The sequence below is a fragment of the Stenella coeruleoalba genome (assembly GCF_951394435.1).
Source record: "Stenella coeruleoalba genome assembly, chromosome: 9".
In the NCBI taxonomy this organism is placed as follows: Eukaryota; Metazoa; Chordata; class Mammalia; order Artiodactyla; family Delphinidae; genus Stenella; species Stenella coeruleoalba.
In genome coordinates this window covers 44,258,318-44,284,439 of record NC_137155.1, presented here as the reverse complement: position 1 = coordinate 44,284,439, position 26,122 = coordinate 44,258,318, and the positions used below count along the sequence as shown (strand labels likewise).

Sequence of the window (26,122 nt, the reverse complement as noted above, 5' to 3'; positions counted from 1 at the left end):
ACGTTGGAATCACCTGGAGGTGTTCTTAAGCATGCCAGTGCCTTGGTTCCACCAGTTGTTCTAGAGTACATTTTGCATGGTGAGACACTCCCCACGTGATTCCAGTGTTCAGCCAAGGTTGAGAACCACTGTGCTACTGGACCCGCAGAGGCTGACGGACTTGTTCACATCTTCTTGGGCTTTCTTCTGGTACTCATGCTAAGCAGATGATCTTGTCTCGTCAAACTCCTTTTCCTTTCTCTACCTTTAGACCCACTTATTTTTAATGGCATCCATACTTGCCTAGTTCATTCCTATTTTAGAGAAAAAAATTGCCTACATCCCCATATTTGACCTCTTCAAAGGCGCACTGGGTGTCAGTCTCTCTCTCCTCCTCCCTTCCTGATCTGAGCCAAGTGACCTGTTATGAATGATTGAGCTTAAAAAGTAAGCATGTGCTATCAGCTTATGAAGCATGAATTTTCTGTTGAAAAAAAAAAAGAACTTGGGGAAAAAGCAATCAACCTGAGTTTAAGCAATATTAAGCAGAAAAATGAAAGATGATGATTTTCAGAGCAAATAATATTCGATGGAATATAGTGAGAAGTGATACCTGAAAGATGGTTGGGACCAGAGAGGGGCAGCAGCTGGAGTGGGAGGTGGAGCTTTGCATATTTTACTAAAATTGTTGAACTTCGATTTTCAAATACTTTGAAAGTATTTTCTGTCTGAGTGCAAGGAGCAAAAGGATCAAAACTATGCTTTAAGGACAGAATTATGGTCACAGTATGGGACATGGTCTGTAGAGAAAATATGTTCGAGACACAGAGGACCTTTGGGAGCCATTTGCAATGGTCTAGTCAAGAAGTGGTGAAGTCCCGGACGAGCATAGTGAAGATGAAAGGAGAAAAAAACTACTTCTAGAGATATTTTTAGGAGTAGAATCAAGACGATCGTGTCATTTTACATTTTAGAGTGTTATGTCAAGACTCGTAGGTATTTAATTTGCTATTAGTAATTAACCCCAAAGATTCTGCTAAATTGCCTATTATTTATAGCTACCTACCTTAGTTCATTCAAGTGCTACAACAAAATTACTATAACCTGAGTGGCTTATAGCAACTGGCCCAATAAAAGACTTTACAGAACAAAGTTTTTTTTAAAGAATACATATCTCTTCTATGGAATGGGATGTTAGACCAAGTTTAAAATATACTATTTGATTAAGTGATTCAGAATATTTTTAATAGTCTATTAAAATGTATGAAAGAAACCTTAAGTAGAAAAATATCATAATCAGGAGAGGTGTGGTGGAAGGGTTTGGACTGTGGATACAAACTGGATTTGAAGCTTAGCTCCTACCCAAACTGAACTGGTGACCTTAGGCAAGTTGCTTAATATTGCTAAACTTCATTTTCCTTATTGATAAAATAGAGAAAGTTAGGGCTTCCCTGGTGGCGCAGTGGTTGAGAGTCCACCTGCCGATGCAGGGGACACGAGTTCGTGCCCCGGTCTGGGAAGATCCCACATGCCGCAGAGCTGCTGGGCCCGTGAGCCATGGCCGCTGAGCCTGCGCATCCGGAGCCTGTGCTCCGCAACGGGAGAGACCACAACAGTGAGAGGCCCACGTACCGCTAAAAAAAAAAAAAAAAAAGAGAGAGAGAAAGTTAGAAGAGCCACCTGATAGGACTGTGAGGAATATCTGAGATAAATATCAGCTATTATTATTTTGTATTATATAGTCAATTTTAGATAAGTATTTTTATAGCTTCTGCTTGGATTACTTGCTCTAGCCGTTGGGAGTCAGTAAAATATTCTTGTCATTTAGTAAGCAAATGCAATGAGTAGTTCATGTCCCTTTTAAGAAAGTATTTAGTGAACTGATATGTTTGACTCTTGGTTAATGTGAAAATGTAGCTTCTCCCATGAAGTTCTAGTTGAGTATTTTTTCCTGAAAATCGCTTATTGTCCTTAACTGCTATAATCAATAAATTCTGTGAAAAGAAAGAAATAGGCAGAATAGTAAAGTGAAAACAGAAACAATTATTATTTTTTCAGTTCTTCTATTTTTCAGACCTTCTATTTTCAACCCTTCCGTGAATTCATCTGGGTAGCAGTTTCCTTTTTGATGATTACATGTCCAAATTATCTTTTGCTGTGTAACAAACTACCATAAACTTAGTGGCATAAAACAGTGATTTGTTATCTCTCATAGTTGTTATCTCTCATAGTTCTGTGGGTTGTCTGGGCTTAGCTGGGCAGTGCTTGGTTGAGCTTTTTCATGTGGTTGTAATCAGGTGTTGGCTGGGGTTGCTGTCATCACAAAGCTCGACTGGGCTTGATGTCCAGAGTGGCTTACTCTCATGGGGGCTGGATTCTGGCTCAAGCTAACGCTGTGAAAAAGAGAACCTGTATGTAGCTTCTCTGCATTGCTTGGGTTTCTTATAAAATGGTGTCTGGGTTCTAAGAGTTAGCATTCAGAGAGGTAGGAGGTGAAGCTACCAAGCCAGTTAAGAGCTACACTTAGAACTGGTATAGTATCACTCTTACCATGTTTCATTGGTTAAAGTAGACTCAGGGTGATCTCAGATTCAAGAGTATGGCTAAGTAAATGCTAGTTCTTAATGGGGAAATGTGGCTAAAAAGAACATGTGACAGGAGATTTGGTGGCCAACTCTGGAAAATAAAATTTGTCACAAGCAATAGGTACAGGAAAGGTAGAGAAGAAGGGGATTGCAGAAGCTACCAATATTCTCATAACATTAAAAATTAATAAACTTTCATTTTGGAATAATTTTAGACTTACAGAGAAGTTGCATAAATGCTACAGAGTGTTTCTTTATATCCTTCATCTGCACCTAACATAGCTGTGGGAGATTTGTCAGAACTGTGAAATTAACATTGGTATAATACTATTAACTAAACCACAGACTTTATCTGGATTTTACCAGTTTTTCTACTAATGTCCTTTTTTTGTCCCTGGATCAAATCCAGGTTACTGCATTGTATCTAGTCATGTTCTGTTTTAACATGTTAATCAACCTCTCTCTTGCACTGATTTTTCTCCTTTCACAACCCATTAGGAAATGGTTTGCTTATAAAAATACATTTTTATAAATAGTACAATTTTACAAACATGGCCTAAGTCAACTGGAGAATCAGTGATCTCTAAAATATATTTTAGCCTTTTAGGATGCTGTAAAACATTTTCTAATGAGTTGCTATTAGTCTTCTAACATGGGAAAAATAATAAAAATTTCTAATAGAAATGTATAACATCATGGCCATTTTGGGTGTTTTTAAAATTCCATGTTAACGCTAAACCTTAATCTTTGTTGTATTTGTGACAGAAAAAAAATAAAAATGACTTAAATCAGTGTGAATAAGACTTTAACATTGCAGTTTAAATTTATAGACTTCAACATAACCACCCTTTTTTGGTGATCAACATTCAGTCTGATTTTCCACCTCATTGAAAACATTCTCCAGCTGCTGCTGAGTGATTTCATAAATTGCATTCATGATCCTGGCTTGAAGTTCCTTTAAAGAATGTGGTCTGGATGAATACACAGCAGTTTTAACACAGTCCCATAAAATATAATTCAGTGGGATAGGTCAAGTTTAAAGCTGCACAAGGATTTCATAAACACCCTGAGTAGATGGGCACTAAAACTCTGAATGTGTTATATGGAAAAACTTTATAAAGGATGGCAGAGTTCCAAATGTAGATTAAGTTGGTCATCTATGAAACAATTCCTACTACTGATGGTTCTTAATAGTACCACCTGCTAGTTCTTTCATATTAAATTGTGTGAAATAACACATTCTGTAAACTGATGAACTACTTATTTATTTAATAAATCCATCAATGAAAGAAACCTCTGTCATTAGAAATGGAGTATTTATTAGACCCAAAAGGTCTTAAGCCAGAAATGTCAGGCATTTTTGTGCACAAAGAGTGTTGCAATCTGGCATTGTTTTTTAAAACAGCAGCAAGTAGCACACCATACCCAGTTGGTATGTTTGTCCCTTATCTGGCAGGAAACTCCAGAGTCTCCGGGTAATCAGCTCAATGCCAAGTTAAACCTCGGAAGGACATCAGTGGTCTTGGTGTATAGTTCTGAAGAAACTACTAGGCTATAAGTATGCACTGAAGGCTGACATTTTGAGTGCTTCACTGATGCATTTCCTTTGTCGATTTTATTTATTGGTTTAGTGAGAGTATCTTTCACCCAGCCATGACAATTGTTATTCTGCAAAACAAAGCAAACCAATATAAACTTCATATTCCTAAATTAGAATTGTGGTCCCCTTGTTAGTAATAGCCATTGCTCATGTTTTGAAATTAATGTGACCACATGAAATAGATGCTACACAGAAAACTTAGCAATATGTGATAATTATGCATACACAGGCTGGTATGTCACCAGCCACTGTGTAGAATTAATCCCAGGGCAGTTTTTACTGCTAGCCATTCATGTCAATTGAAGTTAGATATTCTGCTAAAATACTTTAATAATTTTCAGCTCTGTCACTGAACCTTTCTTTAAATGTTTATAAAAACATGTGAATTGTTTATACTTATGTATTTTATATGCTTAATATACTTCATTTGTATTAGTAGCTTGGAAATGTCTTCTTTTTTTTATTCCTCTTTTTTTTTTATTGTGGTAAAATATACATAAATCATATTTATTTTAACCATTTATAAATATGCAGTTCAGTGGCATTAAATACAGTCACAGTGTTGTGTAACCATCACCACTGTCTATAACCAAAACTTTTCATCATCCTCAACAAAAACTCTTTAACCATCAAACAGTAACAACCCCATTTTCCCTCCCACCAGCCCTTAGTAACCTCTATTCTGTTTTGTGTCTCTATGAATTTGCCTATTCTAGGTACCTCGTGTAAGTGGAATCTACAATATTTATCCTTCTATGTCTGGCTTATTTCACTAAACCTAGTGTTTTCAAGGTTCATCCATGTTATAGCATGTAACAAAATGCCATTCCTTTTTTGGCTTAATAAATCCCACTGTGTGTATATACCATATTTTGTTATTCATCGGTTGATTGACACTTGGGTTGTTTCCGCCTTGTAGCTATTGTGAATCATGCTGCTATGATCATTGGTGTACGAATATTTGTTCAAATCCCTGCTTTCAGTTCTTTTAGATGTGCAGTGTAGGTAGTAGCAGAGTTGTTGGATCGTACAGTAGCTCTACGTTTAACCTTTGAGAAACTGCCAAACAGTTTTCTACAGTGTCGTCTTGTTTTTAAACAATTATCACAAATTTTAAGCATATACAAAAGTATAAAAATACTGTAAGTGTTCCTTGCATACCTATGAATTCATCCAGCTTTAATATTTACCAACTGATGACTGTCATGTTTTATCTATACCCCTACCTGTTTCACCCCATTCCATATTATCTTTTTTTTCTTTTTACATCTTTATTGGAGTATAATTGCTTTACATTGAATCCAGATACAGCAGACCAAGACAGACTTCCCACTTATTGATAAAATTAGAGATTTCTGTCATACATAATATGAATATCTCTCTTTAGAGAAGAAAATATGAGTGTAATTTCTGGTTCTTTTAGATAATTCTGAACTTTCAATTTCCTCGCATTTTCAAAGGATTGTAATTGCCTTTTTCTTCTCCTCTTCTTTTTTTTTGTTATAGTTAAGAATTAGCAGTATATGCTTTAATTCCAAAGTATAGGGTTATTCTTCCCTACCTTTTAAAAAAACTTTTGATCCACGTTATTATTAGCAAAGTTATTATAATGTTACTGTAGAACTATAGGCTTAACTTAGAGCATTCTATTTGAGATACTGTCCTGGTTCTGTAATCCTAGGGAAACCGTCGTTAGCTCATGGAGTCTCAGAGCTGAGTCCGAAGGTGGTGGGATTTGGGGAATGCGGTGTCAAAGTAAGCCATTAGATTTCCCCTAGTGTGGATGTGACTCTCCTCTCAGTTCCCAGAAATTCTCTGGTTCCTGTATCTCGGGGGGTTGTAGCCTTTGTCATTGTTAAGATTTCTTATTTTAACTTAAGGTCTTTAGATTTGAACCCTTAAGAAGTTCATGAATATAGGAAGATTATGCTTTTAAAATTATCTTCCCTATTTAATTAAGCTATATTTTGGTGCTTTTACTTTCCAGAGTTAAATCTCTCTCCTAATTGGCTTTCACCTAAGTAAATTCAGAAGATTTGTCATTCTTCATTCTATGGAAAAGTATAAAAATGTTGCTGTTCATTTGAAGTTTCATCATAGATATTCAAGAGCATGAGGCATATGGTTAGAATGAAGCCCTTTACCACACCATGCTGAAACCAAATGCCTAGCCTAAAAAGCTTTTATAATCTTCGTTGTTCTTCCATTCTCCCCCTTAAAAATGCAAGAGTTGCCTATCATCTCCATTAATTTGCACTGCTACCTTATGTTTCTTTTGGTCATTGAAGCAAAATATGCCAATTAACTTTATTTTTTCATCCAAAAAGCAGTGGTTTTAATCCCAAATGCATTAACTAAAAATGCTTTCCAATCTCCCACAATGTTCAGGGAATAGCTAAGACCTAAGACTCTGATATCAAAAAGCATTTTAATTCAGTTTGAATTGTATTATATAGTAAATATAAGATTATGAAGTGTTTTACTTATATTCATAAAAGTATGCTTAACGAGTATGTTGTGAATAGGGTGGTGTTATTTTTGTAGTTTCTTTCATGGAACACTTGGGTTTCATAAAACCAGTGATGTAAAAAAATTTCCAGGAACACATCAAATAAATTACTGTTTAATAGACAATGATTTGTCCGTGAAGAGTGATTATACCTTAAATGAATATTGTTACAAGGTCAGTCAAAGAGGAAAGTTGATATTGGTTGATTGATAGCATTCCACTCTTGAAAGCACAGATATTATAGCTGGAAAAATCCTGTAACGGTATCACATTTGAAGGAAAGATAGTATAATATAAAGGTAATTTTTAAAGGGACAATATATTGGTACATATTGTACCTTAATATATATAATAAAAATATATATTCTAGACTAAAGATGTCAGCAAATTTTTAATCTAAGTCCACTTTTATAGTTTGTTACACACATTTCTTGGAGAACAAGTAGGGAAAAATCTCGTATCCTTGTCTCCAGATATGAATCTCTTCAGAATTAATTCTTACAAAGGCAGCTTTGGTTATGTTGACCCAAAAGTCTTATTCCTAATCTCCCCAAAAACTACCTGACTCAATTTAGGAGCTCTTGGGAACACCCATGAATTAGCTCCCATAGATTTTTTGCCATAGGAGTCATGTTCCTGAAAGTTTGTGCTGTCATTAGGAACGGTTCTCTCATTGTCTGTATGTGATTGGAGAATTGCTTTGTCTGATAAAATCTTTATATCTCCTGGTAAAGGGGAAGCTATGATCCTTATAACAAAGTGCTTTGCATTTAGTGAGAGAAGATTGTCTTTTGAGCATTCCGTCAAATGGACTTTGTGCTGTCCTTCCCAGTGACTTCAATGCCTTCTCTTGGAATGAAGGCTTTCCTGATTGCACTTGGAGTTTTCAGTGTTCTTAGTAGTTCAGGCTGCACTTAAGTCCTGATATAAGTTAGCCATCTCTCTCCTCAGTTCCCAGATGAATGCTACTTAACTATGACCTGAGATATTTGGTCTTTGAAGATGTCAGCTGGTCAGATCCTCTTCCTGAGACTGATCGCTTTGGATTTTTTGTAGCTCAGTTTTAAGATTGCTACATTTCTTCCTCCTAAGTTCCAGCTCTTGTGCGAAACCATGGATCTACAGATTATAGCTCCATTTTTCTACCTGCCAGTTTAATGAAGGTGGATTTAAATGCTTCTTCACCTGCTGAGTTTCTAGATGTCCTTAGATGGAGGAGTTCTGCTTATTTAGATGGCATCTGCTCACTCAGTACTTTCAAACATCTAGTTGTCTTTATTTTATTCCAATGTGCTTTTCAAATTATCTTATTGATGTGCATGATAGCTCTTGTTTACTTGTTTTCACTTCACAGAACATGTTATTCTTCATCTCATCTGGTTCCTATCAATGTTTCTTCCAAAAAGTATTCTTTTTTATTTTAAAGTTCTCTCTTTGAATCCAAAAATTCTTTTCTTAACGTCTTCGTATAGAGTGACAGGGCAAAATAGGAAGCAACAGACTCATTCCTCAGTGTGTTAAGGTGGGAGCCACTGTGTCTCTGAGCTTTTCCACAATGCAGAAGACAGATGCCATCCTCTGCCAACGCGTCCAGGACTGTTGGAGCCTGGCTTCCAATGGCCGCTCACAGAGCCGGTCACTTTCCATTCCCCGGTGGTAGGAAACAAGCTGAAAACAACTGGGGTGGCTGGAGGTCATCGGGACTCTGGTTTCCCCACAGACCCTACTGCTTGTCCAGCCACGGTAGCTGCCTCACTCCATGAGGGTGTTCCTTTCCTTGGATTGGGTCGCATCCCTGCCCCCCAGCTTTTCTAAAGCTACATTTTGAGAATCCTGTCACTTTTGGAGAAAAAGGAGTTAAGATTACTATATGTATATATATAATTTTTATATGTTAATTTTGGGGGAACCCCATTGTCTATGAGTCAGACATCCAGAGTTGAATCTCAGCTCTGCTACTTGCCCGCTGGGACTGTGGTGAGTTAATTAACCTCTCTGGGCTTCAGTTACCTCAGCTGTGAAAGGATGATGATGACGTGGTGTCAGTAGGGCTGTGGAAATGTTTAGATTCAATACCTTATGTAAACTACTCAGCCCAGCACTGGGCACAGAATGGGTGCTCACTCAATAGCAGTTTCTCCTTCTCTCCAGCAGAATGCCAAGGTTTCTGCCCAAGCCCACTACGAGTTCTTAAATCTGGGCTTTGTTTTGTTTTGTCCGTCATTTAATCTCCAGAGCGAATAACGTTTAGTCATGTTGTAGGATCAGAAGCCTGGAGCAAACAAACTACTACCACAGTATAGATTTACAGATAAATCAGTAAGAAATACCCAGTGTTATTTGATTCATTTCACCTATGACAGTTTTATTTATTTATTTTTGATGACACACCAATGGTCATACTATTATTTTAATGTATACATTCAGATATGTAAAGTTTTAATTACCCTTATATTTTCATCTATCAGAAAGTAATTATTTTTGCTTTGTTGACTTATAAGTTTTTGCTGAATTGGTCTCTCTAAAGCTTGTCATATTGTCTCTTTGTATATAGTAACTTAAGAAAGAGTACAGAATGTGGGCAGGTAGCATAATTTTATAGTAGCCACATTTTAAGATAGAATGTAGAAACACCCTAATAATAAGGTTGGTACATTTGCTTCTTTTTAACTAATCCTGAATATTTTCTTTTTCTTGAAATGAGGTCTGTGTTTTTGGCTTTGCCTCTCATCTCTTTTGCGTGCGCTCAATAAACGTCTGTAGGTTTAACTTACAGAACTCATCTTGGGGTTTAATCGAGGTTTTCCTTACTGAATGGTGTGTCGTGCTTGGTAGGGGCCTAGTCTGAGTAATCCCTTTGGCTAATTGGACCAAATAATTTCCTGCAAGTTATCTGTGGTGAATTACAGTAGGAGAGCCCAGTGAAAACTGTCCACCTTAGTGACCAGGAGCTAGACCTCAGAGCTTATTAGACCTGAATCCAGCTCTGGTTCACATGACATTAATTAGTTGTTGGTCTAGGCAAGTCAATTACTATCTTTGTGCCTCAGTTTTCCTATCTGTAAAGTGGAATAATAATGCCTAATTTATCAGATTGTTGTAAAGATTAAATGAGACAGTATATGTCAAAAACTTAGCCCAACACTTACATGTACTGAGTCTTTAAGAAACCATAGCCATTATTATGTGATGGAAAATCCAGTGTTAACAAAACTTTATCTTATTGGTCACCTTACAACAAAGCAACAACATAACCCAGTTTTTCATGTTTTCAATTGACCTAATAGATTCTAAAGCCAGACTAATACAAAAATGTCTTTTTGATACATATAGGTTTATAGTTATTTGGATTGATAAAAGGGTCTGTAGAATGTTAAATAGTAGTTAGCTGTTGAAATAATTAATCCAGTTTCTTAAAGATGTTTAATATAGGACCAAAGCCTAGTATAGGCATTGGAAGAATTTAGTATACTTTTTGAAATTTTTCCAGTATTGGATCTGACTCACTGACTTGAAACAAACAAAACAGAAGCTTGTTCTGCCTGTGCCCTTAGTGCCAAGAAGTAAATCATTGCTATATTCATCAAGTCATAAAGCTTAAATCGTCTCTGAGTTGGACACCTCAGGGTAGTATTTGATGCTAACTACTGATTCAACCAGGGCCTGGTGATATTTAATGGACTGTTGTTCAAGGTCAATTGACACTAGGTGCTGCATCGATATTAAAGTATTGCACAACAATATGGATGTATAAAAACTTCCATTAAGCAATGAATACAAATGAGCTTTTTTTGTCCTTGTAACCAAATATGCTGTGCTTTATGGTTATGTGACCACATGCTCTGCATCAAGAAAATTTCCTTGCTTTAGCTTCACCAATAATTTGCCCTTTTTCTGAGCTACTCTTAGGGCTGTGGCTCCTTAGTCACAAAGCACACAGGCATTTCTTTATGTGTTTTTCCTGCTTTCCTATTTTCTGCAGGCCAGAACCCCTGGCTCTTATCCACTCTGGGGTGGTGCTAATGCTCAAAAATGGCACTGTCTTTGCACTTGATGGTAAAGTGCCAGCATTTCTTATACACCTGCTGTGTGCAGTTGCCTTGACATGACTCCACTTGGAATTAGATGGTAGCTGCCAAAGGTCAAGCCATTGGCTTCAAGGTCAACATTCCCAGGTGAGATAGAGAACAGGGAAAGGAAATAAAAAGGAGGAGACAGGGTATAGGGAATGAAATCTTGTTGTTTGAATTCCTGAAAGAACTGGCAGACATTTTAGGGAAAAGGGTAAGAAATTATTTTTACTTCTCAGCACCAGTATTCAGGTACAATATCTGAACAAATTATAAACTTTTAAAATAAATAAAATATTGCTTAACTGTTACATAAGTATTCCTTAAGTAGCTTGGATTAATGCATTTTTAAAGTAGAAAGTTAGCATAGTTTGTTACAATATCAGAGTTTTAACTTGACACACCACAGATGAGACCCTATAAATACTTAGTAATGAACTGCTGTCGCATCAGACATTTAAGGTTTAATCACGTAGTCAATTTATATCTCACCGTCATTACCTTGCCTGGTCCCTGTGACATTCACCATATTGTCAGTAAGCTGCTGTAACCTCAAGTGAGATTTGGCATTTTTCCCCATTCCTAACACCTGCCCTTTCATGTAGTGCTCCAAAAAATGAGATAGTTCTTTGTAGCACACATCAGTAGCTCAACAAGTGTTTCTTTGAAGCAACTGATTATTTATTCTTGTGCCATATGGTTTGACCTCGGCACATTTGCTGTCTAAAAACAGTCAGAAGTATTTTCAAAACTTAGATTCCTCAAGATCAGTTTTGTCAAGGAAGCTGACTGGTGTTCCTAATAACAGCAAGTCAAGCAGTACCCTTAGAAAATCGGAATATTTACATTAGGATCAAAAGCTAGTTTTTCTTAAAATTTATATGTAAAAAAGAAAAACTGTGAGGCTGTACTAATCAAGGTATTTCATGACCTTCAGAGAAACCGTAGGATTTTAAAATTGCCACTTTGGATTGATGATGAATTCATGAAGAGTAGAAGAAATGACCCAGCTTGCCAGTGGTTGGTTGGAGAAACTTATAAAGATGTTCAGATTCTACATATATGTCTATACACAGGGGAGCCCAGAAGGTTAGCCAGGACTTGCCCAAAGAGAAATCTGAGTAAACTTGATAGTTCCTGTGTCAATGAGGAAAATAGAAAGGCAGCTTAAATAAGTCAAGACTGTTTAGCATCTAATTATTATGCAGTGAACCCCCTTCTTTCCCTTGATTGTTAAAAATTCTTGAAACCCTGGAATTGCTCCTACGTTCAAGGCATGAGGCAGATTTGAAATTCTGCGAACACTTTCATTCGAGAACTGGCCAGTAGCAACTTTTTAATAGGAAGCAAAGAATTCTGGTGTTTGGTCCAGACCTGTATTTTTTGCATTCACCTCAAAGGAAGGTTTGTGAGAATTTATGACTATTGTTTGTAATAACAACCTTTAAAAGTCAGCTATTCTCTATCCCCACCCAAATATATTTGCAAGATTACTTTTAAGTCCATAAAATCTATAAAAATCACCCAAATTCTCCTTCAAACTATTAAAATTTAGTTTTACACTGATTCTTACAAGATTGATGTTTTCTCTCCACAGCTTAGAATAATATTTTATTTGTCTTAAATTATTTCAAAATTTAAGTTGGTATTGCCTTTGTTGTAGAAATCTTAAATTCTAGAATTTTGAAATTTGGCAAACAAGTTCGAGTAGGATATACCTTTCATAACAGTTCATAACACTATGCAGTCTTATAATCTGCCTTTTATATTGCCTTTTCCATCCTGAAGTGTCATAACACTTTTTACAGTTTACTACATGTAGCAGTCAACAGATTCCTTAATCATTTTAGTATCTTTGAACTTTATCCAGCATCCATTTATGTCTTGACACGTAGCTACCAGAATTAAAGACTGTTTGAGAGCAGAAATTAAAGTCTTCCTCAGCTAATGTTGAAATCAGGAATTCATTGTTTCTCCAAATCCTTTAAACCCTGACTTTTAGTTATGAATTTTTTTTTTTTTGCACTCCACTCATTTGATGGAAACATTAATTAAGGTAATAGCATGGCAGCATTTCCCAGTGCCACTGTGAGTCCCTGAGCAGCAGTGCACATTACATTAACTTCTTCAGATTATAAAGCCCCTATTTTGCACCGTGAAGCGGTAATTTCAGGGAATAGCGCTTAATGAAGTTCCCCCAGGTGTTGAACTTACTAGAGGAACTTTGAATTCCTCTTTTAAGTGCAAGGAAAAATAAAGTAGGAGGTTTGGTTTGTTTTCGTTTTTGTTTTTAACAGATTTTTAATGCAACGAATTAAAACAATTAGAACTATACTTCAATTTAAAAATAAATTAAAAACACATTAGAATGACAGTTCTGGTCCTCTCTGCCTATTGAGCCAACATTAACTTGAATAAACATGAAACCATTGGCTTGCTAAAAAGTAATTTTGGATTTTTCAGTTAACTGCCATTGATGTGATAAGGACTGAGCAAAACATGCATATCTCTTCTGAAAGTGGGACTACTAAGTATAAGACATTAAATCAACTTACTAAAAATTTAACACCTTTCTAAAGTGACAAAATTATTTTTTACTCCTAAATAAAATACTTTCTTTTTTATTGTAATACAATTAACCACTTTGTAATTACAGTTTTATTGAAGAAATCCTTCTTACCACCTTCCTCTTAAAACTTACTATAGTGATAAAATGCTGCTGTTAAACCACTATGGACGTGCTCCAAATGACATGCTGCCTGCTCAGATGTCCATACGTTTGTTCTCTACACCTGTGTCTCAATTTCTGCTCTGCAAACTGGTTCATATGTACCATTTTTCTAGGTTCCACATATATGCGTTAATTTACGATATTTTGTTTTTCTCTTTATGACTTACTTCACTCTGTATGACAGTCTCTAGATCCATCCACGTCTCTACAAATGACCCAATTTCGTTCCTTTTTCTGGCTGAGTAATATTCCATTGTATATATGTACCACATCGTCTTCCATTCGTCTGTCAATGAGCATTTAGGTTGCTTCCATGACCTGGCTATCGTAAATAGTGCTGCAATGAACATTGGGGTGCATGTGCTTTTTCAATTATAGTTTTCTCTGGGTATGTGCCCAGTAGTAGGATTGCTGGGTCATATGGTAGTTCTAGTTTTAGTTTTCTAAGGAACCTTGCTGTTCTCCATAGTGCCTGTATCAATTTACATTTCCACCAACAGTGCAAGATGGTTGCCTTTTCTCCATACCCTCTCCAGCATTTGTTGTTTGTAAATTTTCTGATGATGCCCATTCTAACTGATGTGAGGTGATACCTCACTGTAGTTTTGATTTGCATTTCTCTAATGATTAGTGATGTTGAGCAACTTTTCATGTGCCTCTTGGGCATCTGTATGTCTTCTTTGGAGAAATGTCTATTTAGGTCAGCCCATTTTTGTATTGGGTTGTTTGTTTTTTTAATATTGAGCTGCATGAGCTGTTTATATATTTTGGAGATTAATCCTTTGTCCGTTGATTCGTTTGCAAATATATTCTCCCATTCTGAGGGTTGTCTTTTGGTCTTATTTGTAGTTTCCTTTGCCATGCAAAAACTTTTAAGTTTCATTAGGTCCCATTCATTTATTTTTGTTTTTATTTCCATTACTTTAGGAGGTGGATCAAAAAAGATCTTGCTGTGATTTATGTCAAAGAGTGTTCTTCCTATGTTTTCCTCTAAGAGTTTTATAGTGTCCAGTCTTACCTTTAGGTCTCTAATCCATTTTGAGTTTATCTTTGTGTACGGTGTTAGGGAGTGATCTAATTTCATTCTTTTACATGTAGCTGTCCAGTTTTCCCAACACCACTTATTGAAGAGACTGTCTTTTCTCCATTGTATATCCTTGCCTCCTTTGTCATAGATTAGTTGACCATAAGTGTGTGGGTTTATCACTGGCCTTTCTATCCTGTTCCATTGATCTATATTTCCGTTTTTGTGCCAGTACCATATTGTCTTGATTACTGCAGGTTTTGTAGTATAGTCTGAAGTCTGGGAGTCTGATTCCTCCAGCTCCGTTTTCTTCCCTCAAGACCACTCTGACTATCCGGGGTCTTTTGTGTCTCCATACAAATTTTAAGATTTTTTGTTTTAGTTCTGTAAAAAATGCCATTGGTAGTTTGATAGGGATTGCATTGAATCTGTAGATTGCTTTGGGTAGTATAGTCATTTTCACAATATTGATTCTTCCAATCCAAGAACATGGTATATATCTCTCCATCTGTTTGTATCATCTTAAATTTCTTTCATCAGTGTCATAGTTTTCTGCATACAGGTCTTTTGTCTCCCAGGTAGGTTTATTCCTTGGTATTTTATTCTTTTTGTTGCAATGGTAAATGAGAATGTTTCCTTAATTTCTCTTTCAGATTTTTCATCATTAGTGTATAGGAGTGCAAGAGATTTCTGTGCATTAATTTTGTATCCTGCAACTTTACCAGATTCATTGATTAGCTCTAGTAGTTTTCTGGTGGCATCTTTAGGATTCTCTATGTATAGTGTCATGTCATCTGCAAACAGTGACAGTTTTACTTCTTCTTTTCCAATTTGTATTCCTTTTATTTCTTTTTCTTCTCTGATTGCCGTGGCTAGGACTTCCAACACTATGTTGAATAATACTGGTGAGAGTGGACAGCCTTGTCTTGTTCCTGATGTTAGAGGAAATGCTTTCAGTTTTTCACCATTGAGAATGATGTTTGCTGTGGGTTTGTTGTACATAGCCTTTATTATGTTGAGGTAGGTTCCCTCTGTGCCCATTTACTGGAGAGTTTTTATCATAAATGGATGTTGAATTTTCTCAAAAGCTTTTTCTGCATCTATTGAGATGATCATATGGTTTTCATTCTTCAGTTTGTTAATACGGTGTATCACATTCTTTGATTTGCATATATTGAAGAATCCTTGCATCGTTGGAATAAATCCCAGTTGATCATGGCGTATGATCCTTTTAGTGTGTTGTTGGATTCTGTTTGCTAGTATTTTGCTGAGGATTTTTGCATCTCTATTCATAAGTGATATTTTTCTGTGATTTTCTTCTTTGGAGTATCTTTGTCTGGTTTTGGTGTCAGGGTGATGGTGGCCTCATAGAATGAGTTTGGGAGTCTTCCTTCCTCTGCAATTTTTTGGAAGACTTTGAGAAGGATGGGTGTTAGCTCTTCTCTGTATGTTTGATAGAAGTCACCTGTGAAGGCATCTGACCCTGGACTTTTGTTTGTTGGAAGATTTTTAATCACAGTTTCAATTTCATTACTTGTGATTTGTCTGTTCATATTTTCTATTTCTTCCTGGATCAGTCTTGGAAGGTTATACCTTTCTCAGAATTTGTCCATTTCTTCCTGGTTGTCCATTTTATTGGCATAGCGTTGCTTGTAGTAGTCTCTTAGGATGCTTTGTATTTCTGCGGTGTGTGTTGTAACTACTCCTTTTTCATTTCTAATTTTATTGATTTGAGTCCTCTCCCTCTTTTTCTTGATGATGGTTTATCAATTTTGTTTTGTTTGCTAATGGTTTATTGTTTGCTAATGGTTTATCAATTTTGTTTTGTTTGCTAATGGTTTATCAATTTTGTTTATCTTCTCAAAGAACCAGCTTTTAGTTTTATTGATCTTTGCTATTGTTTTCTTTGTTCCTATTTCATTGATTTCTGCTCTGATCGTTATTTCTTTCTTTCTTTCTACTAACTTTGGGTTTTGTTTATTCTTCTTTCTCTAGTTCCTTTAGGTGTAAGGTTAGATTGTTAATTTGAGATGTTTTTTGTTTGTTGAGGTAGGATTGTATTACTATAAACTTCCTTCTTAGAACTGCTTTTGCTGCATCCCATAGGTTTTGGATCGTTGTGTTTTCATTGTCATTTGTCGCTAGGTATTTTTTGATTTCCTCTTTGATTTCTTCAGTGATCTCTTGGTTATTTAATAATGTATTGTTTAGCCTCCATGTGTTTGTGTTTTTTACTTTTTTTTTTCCCTGTAATTGATTTCTAATCTCATAGCGTTGTGGTTAGAAAAGTTGCTTGATATGATATCAGTCTCCTTAAATTTACTGAGCCTTGATTTGTGACCCAGTATGTGACCTATCCTGGAGAATATTCCATGTGCACTCGAGAAGAAAGTGTAATCTGCTGTTTTTGGATGGAATGTCCTATAAGTATCAATTAAATCTATCTGGTGTATTGTGTCATTTAAAGCTTGTGTTTCCTTATTCATTTTCTGTTCGGATGATCTGTCCATTGGTGTAGGTGAGGTGTTAAAGTCCCCCATTATTATTGTTACTGTTGATTTCTTCTTTTATAGCTGTTAGTAGTTGCGTTTTGTATTGAGGTGCTCCTATGGTGGGTGCATATATATTTATAAGTGTTATATCTTCTTCTTGGATTGATCCCTTGAACATTGTGTAGTGTCCTTCCTTGTCTCTTGTAACAGGCTTTATTTTAAAGTCTATTTTATCTGATATGAGTATTGCTACCCATCTTTCTTTTGATTTCCATTTGCATGGAATATCTTTTTCCATCCCCTCACTTTCAGTCTGTATGTGTCCCTAGGTCTGTAGTGGGTCTCTTGTAGGCAGCATATATATGGGTCTTGTTTTTGTATCCATTCAGCGAGCCTGTATCTTTTGGTTGGAGCATTTAATCCATTGACATTTAAGGTACTTATCGATATGTATGTTCCTATTACCATTTTCGTAATTGGTTTGGGTTTGTTTTTATAGGTCCTTTTCTTCTCTTGTGTTTCCCACTTAGAGAAGATCCTTTAGCCTTTGTTGTAGAGCTGGTTTGGTGGTGCTGAATTCTCTTAGCTTTTGCTTTTCTGTAAAGCTTTTGATTTCTCCAGCGAATCTGAATGTGATCCTTGCCGGGTAGATAATCTTGGTTGTAGGTTCTTCCCTTTCATCAGTTTAAATATGTCCAGCCACTCGCTTCTGGCTTGTGGAGTTTCTGCTGAGAAATCAGCTGTTACCCTTATGGGGTTCCCTTGTATGTTATTTGTCATTTTTCCCTTGCTGCTTTCAATAATTTTTGTCTTCAGTTTTTGCCAATTTGATTACTTTGTGTCTCGGTGTGTTTCTCCTTGGGTTTATCCTGTATGAGACTCTCTGCGCTTCCTGGACTTGGGTTGCTATTTCCTTTCCCATGTTAGGGAAGTTTTCAAGTATAATCTCTTCAGATATTTTCTCGGGTCCTTTCTCTCTCTCTTCTCCTTCTAGGACCCCTATAATGTGAATGTTGTTGCGTTTAATGTTGTCCCAGAGGTCCTTAGGCTGTCTTTATTTCTTTTCATTCTTTTTCTTTATTTTGTTGTGCAGCAGGGAATTCCACCATTCTGTCTTCCAGGTCACTTATCCGTTCTTCTGCCTCAGGTATTCTGCTTTTGATTCCTTCTGGTGTATTTTTCATTTCAGTTATTGTATTGTTCATCTGTGTTTGTTTGTTCTTTAATTCTTCTAGGTCTTTGTTAAACATTTCTGGCATCTTCTCATTCTTTGCCTCCATTCTTTTTTTTTTAACATCTTTATTAGAGTATAATTGCTTTACAATGCTGTGTTAGTTTCTGCTTTATAACAAAGTGAATCAGTTATACGTATGCATATGTCCCCATATCTCTTCCCTCTTGCGTCTCCCTCCCTCCCACCCTCCCTAACACATCCCTCTAGGTGGTCACAAAGCACTGAGCTGATCTCCCTGTGCTATGCAGCTGCTTCCCACTAGGTATCTATTTTACGCTTGGTAGTGTATATGTGTCCATGCCACTCTCTCACTTTGTCCCAGCTTACCCTTCCCTCTCCCTGTATCCTCAAGTCCATTCTCTAGTAGGTCTGCGTATTTATTCCCGTCTGGCTCCTAGGTTCTTCATGACCCTTTTTTTGGGTTTTTTTAGATTCCATATATATGTGTTAGCATACGGTATTTGTTTTTCTCTTTCTGACTTATTTCACTCTGTATGACAGTCTCTAGGTCCATCCACGTCACTACAAATAACTCAGTTTCGTTCCTTTTTATTGCTGAGTAATACTCCATTGTATATATGTGCCACATCTTCTTTATCCATTCATCTGTTGATGGACACTTAGGTTGCTTCCATGTCCTGGCTATTGTAAATAGAGATGCACTGAACATTTTGGTACATGACTGTTTTTGAATTATGGTTTTGTCAGGGTATATGCCCAGTAGTGGGATTGCTGGATCTTATGGTAATTCTATTTTTAGTTTTTTAAGGAACCTCCATACTGTTCTCCATAGTGACTGTATTAATTTACATTCCCACCAACAGTGCAAGAGTGTTCACTTTTCTACACACCCTCATTTATTGTTTCTAGATTTTTTGATGATGGCCATTCTGACTGGTGTGAGATGATATTTCATTGTAGTTTTGATTTGCATTTCTCTAATGATTAATGATGTTGAGCATTCTTTCATGTGTTTGTTGGCAATCTGTATATCTTCTTTGGAGAAATGTCTATTTAGGTCTTCTGCCCATTTTTGGATTGGGTTGTTTGTTTTTTGGATATTGAGCTGCGTGAGCTGCCTGTAAATTTTGGAGATTAATCCTTTGTCAGTTGCTTCATTTGTAAATATTTTCTCCCATTCTGAGGGTTGTCTTTTGGTCTTGTTTAAGTTTTCCTTTGCTGTGCAAAAGTTTTTAAGTTTCATTAGGTCCCATTTGTTTACTTTTGTTTTTATTTCTATTTCTCTAGGAAATGGGTCAAAAAGGATCTTGCTGTGATTTATGTCATAGAGTGTTCTGCCTATGTTTTCCTCTAAGAGTTTGATAGTGTCTGGCCTTACATTTAGGTCTTTAATCCATTTTGAGCTTATTTTTGTGTAATGTGTTAGGGAGTGTTCTAATTTCATTCTTTTACATGTACCTGTCCAGTTTTCCCAGCACCACTTTTTCAATAGGCTGTCTTGTCTACACTATATATTCTTGCCTCCTTTATCAAAGATAAGGTGACCATATGTATGTGGGCTTATCTCTGGGCTTTCTATCCTGTTCCATTGATCTATATTTCTTTTTTTTGCCAGTACCATACTATCTTGATTACTGTAGCTTTGTAGTATAGTCTGAAGTCAGGGAACCTTTTTCCTCCAGCTCCGTTTTTCTTCTCAAGATTGCTTTGGCTATTCGGGGTCTTTTGTGTTTGCATACTAATTGTGAAATTTTTCATTCTATCTCTGTGAAAAATGCCGTTGGTAGGGTAATAGGGATTGCATTGAATCTTTAGATTGTTTTGGGTAGTATAGTCATTTTCACAGTGTTGATTCTTCCAATCCAAGGGCATGGTATATCTCTCCCCATCTATTTGTATCCTCTTTAATTTCTTTCATGAGTTTCTTATAATGTTCTGCATACAGGTCTTTTTTTCCTTAGGTAGGTTTATTCCTAGATATTTTATTCTTTTTGTTGCAATGGTAAATGGGAGTGTTTTCTTAATTTCACGTTCAGATTTTTCATCATTAGTGTATAGGAATGCAAGAGATTTCTGTGCATTAATTTTGTATCCTGCTACTTTACCGAATTCATTGATTAGCTCTAGAAGTTTTCTGGTGGCATCTTTAGGATTGTCTACACATAGTATCATGTAATCTGCAAACAGTGACAGTTTTACTTGTTTTTTGATTTGGATTCCTTTTATTTCTTTTTCTTCTCTTATTGCTTTGGCTAAAACTTCCAAAACTATGTTGTATAATGGTGGTTAGAGTGGGCAACCTTGTCTTGTTCCTGATCTTAGCGGAAATGGTTTCAATTTTTCACCATTGAGGACAATGTTGGCTGTGGGTTTGTCATATATGGCCTTTATTATGTTGAGGAAAGTTCCCTTTATGCCCACTTTCTGGAGGCTTTTTATCATTAATGGGTGTTGAATTTTGTCAAAAGCTTTCTTTGCATCTATTGAGATGATCATATGGCTTTTGTCCTTCAGTTTGTTAATATGGTGTATCACATTGTTTGATTTGCGTATATTGAAGAATCCTTGCATTCTTGGGATAAACCCCACTTGATCATGGTGTATGATCCTTTTAATGTGCTGTTGGATTCTGTTTGTTAGTATTTTGTTGAGGATTTTTGCATCTATGTTCATCAGTGATATTGGCCTGTAGTTTTCTTTCTTTGTGACATCTTCGTCTGGTTTTGGTATCAGGGTGATGGTGGCCTCGTAGAATGAGTTTCGGAGTGTTCCTCCCTCTGCTATATTTTGGGGGAGTTTGAGAAGGATAAGTGATACCTCTTCTCTCAATGGTTGATAGAATTCGTCTGTGAAGCCATGTGGTCCTGGGCCTCTGTTTTTTGGAAGATTTTTAATCACAGTTTCAATTTCAGTGCTTGTGATTGGTCTGTTCATATTTCCTGTTTTCTTCCTGGTTCAGTCTCTGAAGGTTGTGCATTTCTAAGAATTTGTCCATTTCTTCGAGGTTGTCCATTTTATTGGCATATAGTTGCTTGTAGTAATCTCTCATGATCCTTTGTATTTCTGCAGTGTCAGTTGTTGCTTCTCCTTTTTCATTTCTAATTCTATTGATTTGAGTCTTCTCCCTTTTTTTCTTGATGAGTCTGGCTAACGGTTTATCAATTTTGTTTATCTTCTCAAAGAACCAGCTTTTAATTTTATTGATCGTTGCTATCGTTTCCTTTATTATTTTCTTTGCCTCCATTCTTTTTCCAAGGTCCTGGATCATCTTCCCTAACATTATTCTGAATTGTTTTTCTGGAAGGTTGCCCATCTCCACTTCATTTAGTTGTTCTTCTGGGGATTTATCTTGTTTCTTCATCTGGTACATAGCCCTCTGCCTTTTCATCTTGTCTGTCTTTCTGTGAATGGGGTTTTTGTTCCACAGGCTGCAAGATTGTAGTTCTTCTTGCTTCTGCTGTCTGCCCTCTGGTTAATGAGGCTATTTACGAGGCTTGTGAAAGTTTCCTGATGGGAGGGACTGGTGGTGGGTAGAGCTGGCTGTTGCTTTGCTGGGCAGAGCTGAGTAAAACTTTAATCCACTTGTCTGGTGATTGGTGGGGCTGAGTTCCCTCCCTGATGGTTGTTTGGCCTGAGGTGACCCAACACTGGAGCCTATCCAGGCTCTTTGGTGGGGCTAATGGCTGACTCTGGCAGGGCCCACGCCAAGCACTACTTCCCAGAACTTCTGCTGCCAGGGTCCCTGTCCACACGGTGAGCCACAGCCACCCCAACCTCTGTAGGAGACCCTCCAACACTAGCAGGTAGGTCTAGTTCAGTCTCCTATGGGGTCAGTGCTCCTTCCCCTGGGTCCTGATGCGCACACTACTTTGTGTGTGCCCTCCGAGAGTGGAGTCTCTGATTCCCGCAGTCCTGTCAAAGTCCTGCAATCAAATCCTGCTAACCTTCAAAGTCTGATTCTCTAGGAATTCCTCCTACCATTGCCAGACCCCCAGATTGGGAAGCCTGGGGCTCAGAACCTTCACTGCAGTGGGTGGACTTCTGTGGTATAAGTGTTCTCCAGTTTGTGAGTCACCCACCCAGCAGTTATGGGATTTGATTTTATTTTGATTGCACCCCTCCTACTGTCTCATTGTGGCTTTTCCTTTGTATTTGGATGTGGGGTATCTTTTTTGGTGAATTACAGTAGCTTCCTGTCGATGATTGTGCAGCAGTTAGTTGTGATTCCGGTGCTCTCACAAGAGAGAGTGAGAGTATGTCCTTCTACTCTGCCATCTTGAGCCAAGCTCCTGAACTCTTTACCCTTTAATCATATGTTTTCATGTCTGGAAAGCAACTTACAATGGTTGCTTTCAGGAACAACGTGTTGGTGGAGAAGGAAACTTTTTACTAATTGATTAATTCAGCAAATATTTATAAAGCACCCATTATGTGCCAGACACTATGTAAAATGTTGGCTATGCAGAGGTGACCAAGATGGACGTGGTCCCTGTCTTCATGAATTTAACAACGTAGTGGAAGAGCCAGGCATTTAATATGCACATATGCATACACACACATATGTATTTACTTACAAATTGTAATGAGTTATATGAAAGAAAAGGATGCTATGAGAGAGAATTCACAAGGGGGAACTAATTTAGGGTAGGAGGTGGCTCAGGAAGTGATATTTGTGCTGAAACTTGAACGATGAATCAGAGTTAGCTGGGCAAGAAGTGGAGGAAAGCGTTCCAGGTAGAGGAAACAGCATGTGCAAAAACCCTGAGGCAGTAAGGATTTTGGCTTACTGGAAGAACTGAAAGAAGACCAGTATCACTGAAGTACAGAGGGGAGCAAAAACCTGGGATGAAATTGGATAGGAACAGGCAGGTCAGAATATACAAGGTTTGGCAGTTTGAATTTTGACCTGAAGTGCAAGGGGAAATTTTTGAAGGAGTTTTAATCAGAGGAATGATAGTATCTGTTTTTTGTTTGTTTGTCTTAATTTAAAGACCTCACTGGTCTTTAAATTAAAGAGGAGAATCTGTAGGATATGGCCTAGAGCAATAATAAATAGTCCAGGCGAGAGGTAGTGGTCACTTGGACTAGAGTAGTGACAGTAGAAATGGAGAGAAGTGGACACATTTAGAATGTATTTGGGGATATGGTGGTGGATTATATATGGGGGCAAGGAGGTTCCCTAGAATTAAATAAGTGTCTGATGGCATGAGCCATAGGGTGGAGGATATAGAAGTCTAGAGAAGGAACAGGTTTGGGGGGAACATCAAGAGTTCAGTTTTTAGACAAATTAACTTTTATGTAGTAAAGGAGGTTTTTTGTAGAGGTTTGGGCTTACAGTATAAATCTGGGGATTATCAGGGTGCAGATGGTATTTACATCTTTGTGAATGAATGTGATCACCTAGGGAGGGAATGTTGAGAAAGAGAGCCCAGGACCTGGCCCTAGGGAGCTCTAAAACCTAGACCTTGAGTAGAATAGGAGACATTCAAAGATGGACTGAGAAAGAACAGCCAGAGAGTCAAGAGGAAAATACTGAGGAGAAAGGGTGTTGGGAAAGCTAAGAGAAAAGTGTTTCAGTAAGAATTAGACCCATTCTTGTGTAGTTGGAGTAAGCTTACATTACCTTTATAATTATATATGTATGTACATCTATATTTTTTTCCCTAAAAAATGCCTTTTTAATGTATTGGTGGGGCTGGCCGGAGCGTGTCGGGAGCAGGCACCGAGGCCCAAGCCGCGGGACCCTAGCGAAGGACGTGCCGAGGTCGCTGGGCCCCACCGGGTGGCCCTAGCTGCCGCCATGGGCATCACATTTTTAGAAGTTATCAAACCTTTCTGTGCAGTTCTACCAGAAATTCAGAAACCTGAAAGGCAAATCCAGTTTAGAGAGAGAAGGTACTATGGACTGCTATAACTCTTTTCATCTTCTTAGTATGTTGTCAGATACCACTGTTTGGAATCATGTCATCAGATTCTGCAGATCCTTTCTACTGGATGAGAGTTATTTTTGCATTCAACAGAGGAACTTTAATGGAATTGGGTATCTCCCCAGTTGTAACATCTGGTTTGATTATGCAGTTGTTAGCTGAAGCCAAAATCATTGAAGTTGGAGATATACCCAAAGACAGAGCCCTATTCAGTGGAGCCCCAAAACTATCTGGTATGATCATTACGATTGGGCAAGCCATTGTGTATGTCATGACGGACCTGTACGGGGATACCGCTGAAATGGGTGCTGGAATCTGTCTCCTTATCATCATTCACTTGTTTGTTGCTGGTTTGATTGTGCTGCTGTTAGATGAGCTGCTACAGAAGGGTTACGACTTGGGGTCTGGGATTTCCCTCTTTATTGCCACCAACATCTGTGAAACCATTGTCTGGAAGGCCTTTAGTCCCACTACCATTAACAGTGGCAGAGGTACTGAGTTTGAGGGTGCAGTCATAGCTGTCTTTTATTTACTGGCCACCAGGACAGACACAGGTCAAGCTCTAACGGAGGCTTTCAGTCATCAGAATTTACCCAATCTCATGAACCTCATTGCTACAGTTTTCGTGTTTGCTGTTATATATTTTCAGGGATTTCGTGTGGATCTGCCCATTAAGTCGGCCCAGTACTGAGGGCAGTACAGCAGCTACCCCAAGCTCTTCTACACCTCCAACATCCCCATCATCCAAACTGTATGTTATTTCCCAGATGCTGTCAGTTCGATTTTTAGTAAATTTACCAGGCAACTTTTTAGTAAATTTACCAGGACCATGGACTGATGTCAGTTGGGAAGGATCTGCTTGTTCTTACCGAGTGGGGGGCCTTTGTTACTACCTTTCTCCTCCTGAGTCCATGGGCGCCATATTTGAGGATCCTGTCCATGTGGTTGTTTATAGCATCTTCATGTTGGGATCATGTGCATTCTTTTCTAAGATGTGGATAGTGGTGTCTGGTTCCTCAGCCAAAGATGTAGCTGAACAGCTTAAAGAACAGCAAATCGTAATGAGAGGCCACAGGGATACCTCTATGGTTCATGAGCTTAATAGGTGCATCCCCATAGCAGCTGCGTTCGGCAACTTGTGCCTCGGCGCCCTGTCCGTGTTGGCTGACTTCCTCGGGGCCATCGGCTCAGGCACTGGAATTCTGCTTGCAGTCACTGTTATTTATCAGTATTTTGAAGTATTTGTTAAAGAACAGGCTGAAGTTGGCGGGATGGGTGCTTTGTTTTTCTAAATGTTCCAGTATTTCTTTTTGTGTGTGTGAAAGGGAAAATATTTTGACACACTGTTTTTGTCAGATAATGCCGGCTCCCCTTTTCTCCTCTCACAGTTTGTTTTCAAGTGCTGACCGTCTCATTCCTGAAATGGGCACGGAGCTAAGCCTGTGTTCAGCATTACTACCAGCTGCCTTAACACTGAAGTTTACATTATTCATTAAAAAACGTACATGCAGTGTTGCCTGTGATGCTGGAAACCAATGTACCTGCCTTGCCATGTTCAGTTGTGACGGTGAGATGGTGACGTGGATCAGTTTTGCACACAACATTCAAGACACTCAATATTCCTCCCACTTGTTTAAAAATAAATGTAATTCAGATTGCCAAAAAAAAAAAAGAAATGTATTGGTATCCAAAAAAGAAACCTCACTATAACTTATAAATGAAATTAACCAGTGAGATGACCTTGGAGGAGCTCTCTTTTGGAGTAAATTTTTAAATGTACACCTATAAAAGACATGTTCAAATACATGTACAAGATACATACAGAGTGGGAAATATACAACATGCAGAATCCAAGTAGAAATTGTTTTTATAAAATTAGCATCCTGTTGTCCATGTATTATTACATGCCTCTGCTGGTTGGATTAATAGGACTTTAAGAAATATAAATGTTAAGGTTGAGTTTAATTTAGTTTTGATTTCTTGTTTGTTCTGATGTGTCAAACTTGGAAA

At 37.6% G+C, this 26,122-nt stretch overlaps 1 protein-coding gene and 1 pseudogene across 5 annotated transcripts in view; both read left to right on the top strand.

Moving 5' to 3' along the window:
- UMAD1 (UBAP1-MVB12-associated (UMA) domain containing 1) overlaps positions 1-26,122 on the top strand; it is a 271,483-nt gene that overhangs the window by 99,656 nt on the left and 145,705 nt on the right. The window lies entirely within an intron of this gene.
- LOC307192034 (protein transport protein Sec61 subunit alpha-like) lies at positions 23,725-26,074 on the top strand (annotated as a pseudogene). Its single transcript has one exon. The product of its transcript is annotated as a protein transport protein Sec61 subunit alpha-like (transcript).